We start from the raw sequence: 7202 nt of genomic DNA, 5'->3' as shown, positions 1-7202 counted from the left end.
TTATGCTGCAAAGTTCTGTCACTGAACCTGCGCCAAGAACAAACAGACAACCAGTACAGAAGGGAGTGTCCTCATTCTAAGCACCCCCTAGCACTCCTGTACAACACTACCAACAGTCTAAAAGACAAGGGCCACAGGACTTGTTTCATCATCATAGTATTCCACTTCAGCTAAAAACATACAGATTGAACACTGTCTCCAGCCCAAACTGAACTGGCATATGTTTTTGTAAAATACATAGATGCTGAAAGATGCACAGTCCCAAGCTGAATAGGCTTCCATACATTGCTTCAAGGTGATGCTACTCTGCAAAAGTCAGCACTGCATTATCTTGCAGTCATTGAGGCTTCACCGACAGAGATGTCAACGGTACACACAATTCTGAAGTGAAGTGTCCAAATTGCTGATCGGCTTGAACTGGAGCATGTCATGTTCGTTTTTGACCAAGCCAAGCCGTTGGAAAGACGAAGACTTGACAAAGCGTCTAGTGACAAGACTAGGCGAGTTTCACACATGCATGCCCTACCTCTGTATTCTAGGAAAAAAGTTTGGTGATGCAGGACTGCAAGACATACTCATAGAGTCTGAAATGGTTGCCCCAGGATCCATCAATGGTGAGATCAGCGGTCATCACTACAACAGCAGCATAAGGGCACACAAACTTATGTATGAGAATCTGCGAAGCACCAGAGTTAGCATCTTCTTCGACTCTTTGCCACCAGTGGAGAGAGATGAGTGTTTGGATGTCATTAATGAGATCAAAAGTGCATTCCCAGAGAGAACAATGGATGTTTTGGATGAAAACGAGAAATTTGACAAAATGTGTTCAAACTAGGCTGACTTTGTGGAAAGGAGAAGTGCAGAAAACCCAACGTTTGCCTTCTGGAGTTCATACATCGAAATGGTGCAAATACTCCTTCTGTTTGTGAGAGCAACGCGAGAATCAGACTGGCAACTTCCCCTGTCAACAGTGCGCTTGATGATGGCATGGTTTTTTGCTTACGATCGTTTGAATTATGCTAGGTATCTACCTTCATACTGACTGGAAATGGTCAATTTGCCTGTAACACATCCTTCTTGCCACAACAACCTCAGCGTTAAAGGCCAGTGGACTGTCCAACGCAAAAGTGTCCATGGATTTGCTTCGATTGCCTGTGACCTGGTTATTGAGCAAACATGCAACCGAGATTCCAAGACAAAAGGTGGTTGGGCAGGGATAACTCAGAATCAAGCTGCAGTTTATCGCTGGATATTATCCCAACATGAAAGGGCTGCTATAATAAGACAATGTGAGTCAATGGCAGGTAAATCCCCTGAAAAACGGAAACGAAAAGACCTTGACAGCACACGGATTCATGCTGATGAAAAGGCTGTGACTAGAATAAGTTCCACCCTAGATTCCATGTTGAACCCTTTTGACACACACCACGATGGTATTGTGTGTCTTAGCTCTGGGGCAGTAGCAGTTGAAGAAATCAAGAAGGATTTGCTCGCAGCTCCAGACAAGGGGGAAAAGCTGTCAAAGAGTTTATGGACCAGCGACTTTTGTCAAGATCTGTCGACGTATTCGCTCCCATCAAGGCACTAAAACTGAAAACCTTTAGTGACCAGGCAAAGACGAAGAAGAAATCTGCAGCGGGCAAGGATGTGATTTTACTGACTGACAAGAAGCTGTTCTCCAGACTGCTCATAATAGGCCAGAGTAGAAAATTACTTAAAATTATCCTACTCCCAGGGAACGGTTTCCTATCCTCTAGCCAGTACGGATGGTTCACTTGCCAAAACAAACAAATCAGCTCTCAAGAATTTATTAGAGGCTAAAGGTGGGGACTGCCTAGTTGATAAAATCCCGGCAAATGGAACTATTCTGTACGATGGCATGGCGGTCATACAAGCCCTTCAGTCCAGACCATCCACCTTTGGAGAGCTCGCTGAGACCATACTACAGGACTTAGTAAATCTTGCTCTGCAGTACAAGTGTGCAAGGGTAGACTTTGTGATGGACCAGTATCCTGAAATGAGCATTACAATTTTGAATGGTCACGTAGAGAAAAGAAAAGCCCAAGAAAGAAAAGCCCAGCAGCGCCTCCACTTCCTGAGAAGGCTGAAGAGAGCCCACCTCCCACCCCCCATTCTCACCACTTTTTACAGAGGGACCATAGAGAGCATCCTGGGTAGCTGCATCACTGCCTGGTTCGGAAACTGCACCAAACTTGACCGCAAGAACCTGCAGCGCGTAGTGAGGTCAGCTGAGAAGATCATCGGCGTCTCTCTCCCCTCCATCTCAGACATTTACACCACTCGCTGCATCCGCAAGGCAACCAGCATTGTGGATGACCCCTCCCACCCCTCACACAAATTCTTCTCCCCCCTTCCGTCTGGCAGAAGGTACCGGAGCATCCGGTCCGCCACAACCAGACTACAGTACAGCTTCTTCCCCCAGGCCATCCGACTCCTCAACTCTAAGGGACAGATCTGATCATCTCTGTTACCCGTGGTTTATGCACTATTGCACTATTGCTTTATATTCATATTTATTATATTCATATTTATATTCCCGCACTACTCAGACACATAGTCATATTTATATTTATATTCCCGCACTACAAATTCCACACAGTCACTTTACTGGTTTGCAGTTATATGTAGCATGTTGTTGTTGTTGTTGATTTTTTGTTATTATTGTCGCTCTATGTTGCACCTTATGTTCTTGGGAAACGCTATTTCATTTCACTGTATACTGTGTATATGGCTGAAATGACAATAAATTATCTTGAATCTTGAATCTAGAGCTGTTGGTGGCACACAACAGGTGCAAATGTATGGAAGGGACCAGAAGACACCAACTCAATGGAAAAAGTTTATATCTGATGGAACAAACAAAGCGGCACTTGACTGTGTACATAGCACATGGAGAACTGTGTCACTGCTTGAAGGTAACAGATGGTTCACAAACTGTAAGTGCTGGTAAGAATCTTGAATTTGATCATGAGGAATGCAACACAAGGGTGTTCTTACATGAACATCATGCTGCACAGGAACATGAAACAGTCATCATTAAGAGCCCTGATACAGATGTGGCAGTTATTGCTTTAGGTCTGCAGAGAGATTTTCCATGTAGCTTGTATTTCCTCACGGGAGTTGGCAACAGGACAAGAATCATTGACCTTGCTAAGGTGTCAACAGCCCTTGGAAACAGTGTGTGTTTGGCACTTATTGGAATTCTTTAGGGGTGGGAATCTTTTGGCACCTCACGATTCGATTCTATTCCGATTATGAGGTCAACGATTCGATTCTGAAGCGATTATCGATTTTCTTTGCGTACATTTCCATGCGTGATTTTCAAAAATATATATATACATCTGGGTTTGCTACTCAGAGTTTGCTAATCACTTCCTACTTTTGTGATGATCATTAAAGACATCAACAGATGAATTAACTTATGTAATATTTCATAAGAGGGAATGCTTTTGTCACTAATATGACTTTCTATGAACAATGCAATAATCAATGCAGCTTGCATTATAACACAATATGGAAGCATGCAAAATATAATTAATCTCCTGATGTATTCTACTTTTTTTCCAATGGGGCTGTGTTCACGTCACTTGACTGTCATGGTTGCTATGGTGGTTGCTATCGACCGCCCCCTCTAATCCTTACATGGCTCTAAAAAACGTTTAGATCACAGTGAACTTTTGTAAGGGTATTCTATTGTATTCTAAACCAACATGGCCTGGGAGAGGAGGGGCCTCCACAGAGGAGGTTCATGAAGCAATGCAGCCAAACCCGTAAGGAAGCTGCAAGGCCGACCCCCCTTCTGACCCCCAGGACCACCAAAAAAATGGCAACATGGAACATTAGGACCATGTTTGACACAGGGAAGATAGCCCAGGTAGCTCAGGAGATGAGAAACTACAACATCTCTCTCCTGGGACTGTGCGAGACCCGGTGGCTACTAGCAGGGCAGATGAGACTAAGCTCAGGGGAGACAGTGCTTTTCTCCGGGCACACTGAAGATGGGGCCCACCACACAGAAGGGGTGGCCCTGATGCTGGCTCCAGATGCACAGCGCTCTCTCATCGGGTGGGAACCGGTGAACTCAAGAATCATCACAGCTCAATTTGCAACCAAGAAAGACATTATTAAACTAAACATCATTCAATGCTACGCCCCAACCAATGATGCCGAAGAGGACAAGAAAGATGCATTCTATGACCAGCTGCAAGCCGTGCTGGATGGACAGAAAGCAAAAGACATCACCATTCTAATGGGGGATTTCAATGCCAAGATCGGTTCTGACAGAACAGGCTATGAAGACATCATGGGAGCACACGGTCTGGGCCAGATGAACGAGAACGGAGAACGTTTTGCCGACCTGTGCTCCCACAACCAGCTGGTCATAGGAGGCAGCATCTTCCCTCACAAACAAATCCATAAGGCCACATGGAGATCCCCAGACCACTTCACAGAGAATCAAATCGACCACATGTGCATCAGCCGTAAGTTCAGGAGGTCATGTCAAGATGTGTGAACCAAGAGAGGGGCTGATGCAGCGTCCGACCACCTCCTCCTGCTGATGACTGTTAAGCTTCGGCTAAAAAAGCACACCACAACCACCAGTACAAGAACACGATACAACGTTGGACTGCTCAGGAGCCAAGAAATAGAGAAAAGTTATCAAATCAGCCTGAGGAACAGATACCAGATCCTACAGGAGCAGTCTGAAGATGGAGATACCGAAACTCATTGGCAACAGACAAGGAAGATGTATCTGGACACCTGTGAAGAAGTACTGGGAAAGAAGACAACAAAACATAAAGACTGGGTCTCTGTTGACACACTCCAGCGACTGAAGGAGAGGAAGGAGAAGAAGGAGAAACTAAACACAAGCAAAACAAGATCATCAAAGGCAAAGGCTCAGGAAGAATACACACAGGTCAACAAAGAGGTGAAGAAGAAAACCTGGCCCAACAAGCAGAAAAAGCCGCCGGACAAGGAAACCTGAAAGACCTCTACATGATCACCAAGAAGTTAGCCGGAAGGTTCCAACAGACAGACAAGCCAGTGAAAGACAAAGAAGGAAACAAACTTACAACAACAGAAGACCAGAGGAGAAGATGGGCCGAACACTTCACAGAAGTATTGAATCGATCGGCTCCAGAAGAACCACCGGACATCCCACCAGCAGAGACGGAGCTACCAATAGACTCAAACCCAGCAGGGCAGAGATTAGGAAAGCTATCAAAGCTCTGAAACTAGGAAAAGCGGCAGGACCAGACGGAATGTCTTGCAAGGTCCTACACGCAGGCCAACTGTCAGACAGTTTTGAGGTCAAGACCGGAGTTCGGCAGGGATGTCTACTGCCTTTCCTGTTTCTTCTAGTCATTGACCGGATTATGAAGACCATCACAACAGGAAGCAAGACCGGCATACAGTGGACCCTCTGGAAACAACTTGAAGACCTCGACTTCGCTGATGACCTGGCTAGTCTGTCCCATAATCACAAGCAGATGCAAGACAAGACTACAAAACTGGCAACAACATCCCTTGGAACAGGCCTCAGGATAAACAAGGAGAAGACTAAACTGATGAGGATTAACACCCCTACCACCAACCCTGTCAATATAGATGACAGACCCATTCAGGAAGTTGACTCCTTCACCTACCTTGGCAGCACCATAGACCATCAGGGGGGCACAGACAGCGACGTCTTGGCCAGGGTAGGCAAAGCCAGAGTAGCTTTCATTATCCTGAAGAACATCTGGGCCTCCAAAGAAATAGCAACATCAACTAAAGTGCGCATCTTCAACACTAATGTCAAAAGCATCCTTCTCTATGGTTCAGAGACGTGGAGAATGACGAAGAAGACGTTACAGAAGATCCAGACCTTTATAAACACCTGTCTGAGACGCATCTTTAGAATCAGGTGGCCAGACAAAATCAACAACAAAGAGCTGTGGGAGAGAGGAAGCCAGGAGCCAGTAGAAGAACAGATCCTGAGAAGAAAATGGGGATGGATAGGCCACACACTGAGAAAACCTGCAGATAGCATCACACGGCAGGCCCTGACCTGGAACCCCCAGGGGAAGCGGAAGAGAGGACGCCCCAGGAACACCTGGAGACGGGACACGGAGGCGGAGCTGAAGAGGCTTGGATACAGCTGGGGGGGGGGGGGGGCGGAGAAGAGAGCCCAGAGCCGTGCTGAGTGGAGAGTCGTCGTCGATGGCCTATGCTCCAGGCCGGAGCATCAGGCATAAAGAAGAACTTTTGTAAACTATTAAACAAAATGTTTTTGTTATATTTACAATAACAATATGTGATCATAATCAAATTTATTTGTTAAAAATACAAATATTGGTAACAAAAACAGAGAAATACTGTATTAATCTTAACAAGACAATTTTGTTAATTTGACAGCAAATATTGTAAAAAACAGTTTTAGTCAGTTGTTTTAAAAATACAAAAAATACATGTAAGTCACTATACAAGTCTGTGCTGTACTTTTAACATGATCTTGATGAAACTATGCGAATTGAGATAGGCCTAATAAAAATGTTCTCACAAAAAATGTCATTGTGAACCTTAGAGGTTGCCTATCTATTTATAGGATATATAAAAATATACAATTATAATTACATTGTTGTTGTTTTTTATCATGGCTATTTGTATTTTTTTTTGCAAGTTTGATAAATGAGGGCCAATTGTGAATTGAGTCCACCTAATTTTGAATTTAAAAGTGTGCAGCTCGTCTCTGATAATGGATAATGTCGGAGGGCGGGAGGAGCGGGAGAAGCACAAGCTCCTCGTTCACGGCTTCAGCTGACGTCACCAACGAGCCAGTAGTAGCGCCGACTCATATGCAAAGTGGAGATCAGAAATCTTCGGACTACCGGACTACGTTGGACTACTTTGATTCAACGTTTTTTGGACAAATCTACGATTGGAATATCCATGGCTATTCAATCAGAAAGTTTGCAAGGTAAGCTTAAAATGTCGGCTACTTTTCGTACTTTTTGCTGAAAGCACATGGTGCAAGCTAGCACCAGTTGATATTTAGCAGGCGCTAGCACCAGTTTATATGTAGCAGGCTAAGGCCAGTAGATCAATGCTTGATAACTTAGTTCAGCTGAAAAGGACAGGCAAACACTTGAAATCCTAAAAATGATCACCTGCGTCTTTTGTAAAAAGATATTGGTTAA

The 7202-nt window shown here is 44.6% G+C and overlaps 1 pseudogene; it reads left to right on the top strand.

The window, feature by feature from the left end:
• Positions 1 to 3739: 3739 nt before the first annotated feature.
• Positions 3740 to 6260, top strand: LOC132459077 (uncharacterized; annotated as a pseudogene).
• Positions 6261 to 7202: the final 942 nt, after the last annotated feature.

The sequence above is a fragment of the Gadus macrocephalus genome, chromosome 6, assembly GCF_031168955.1.
Source record: "Gadus macrocephalus chromosome 6, ASM3116895v1".
Classification (NCBI taxonomy): Eukaryota; Metazoa; Chordata; class Actinopteri; order Gadiformes; family Gadidae; genus Gadus; species Gadus macrocephalus.
The sequence above is the reverse complement of the archived record's forward strand: the minus strand, read 5'-3'. Positions and strand labels throughout refer to the sequence as shown.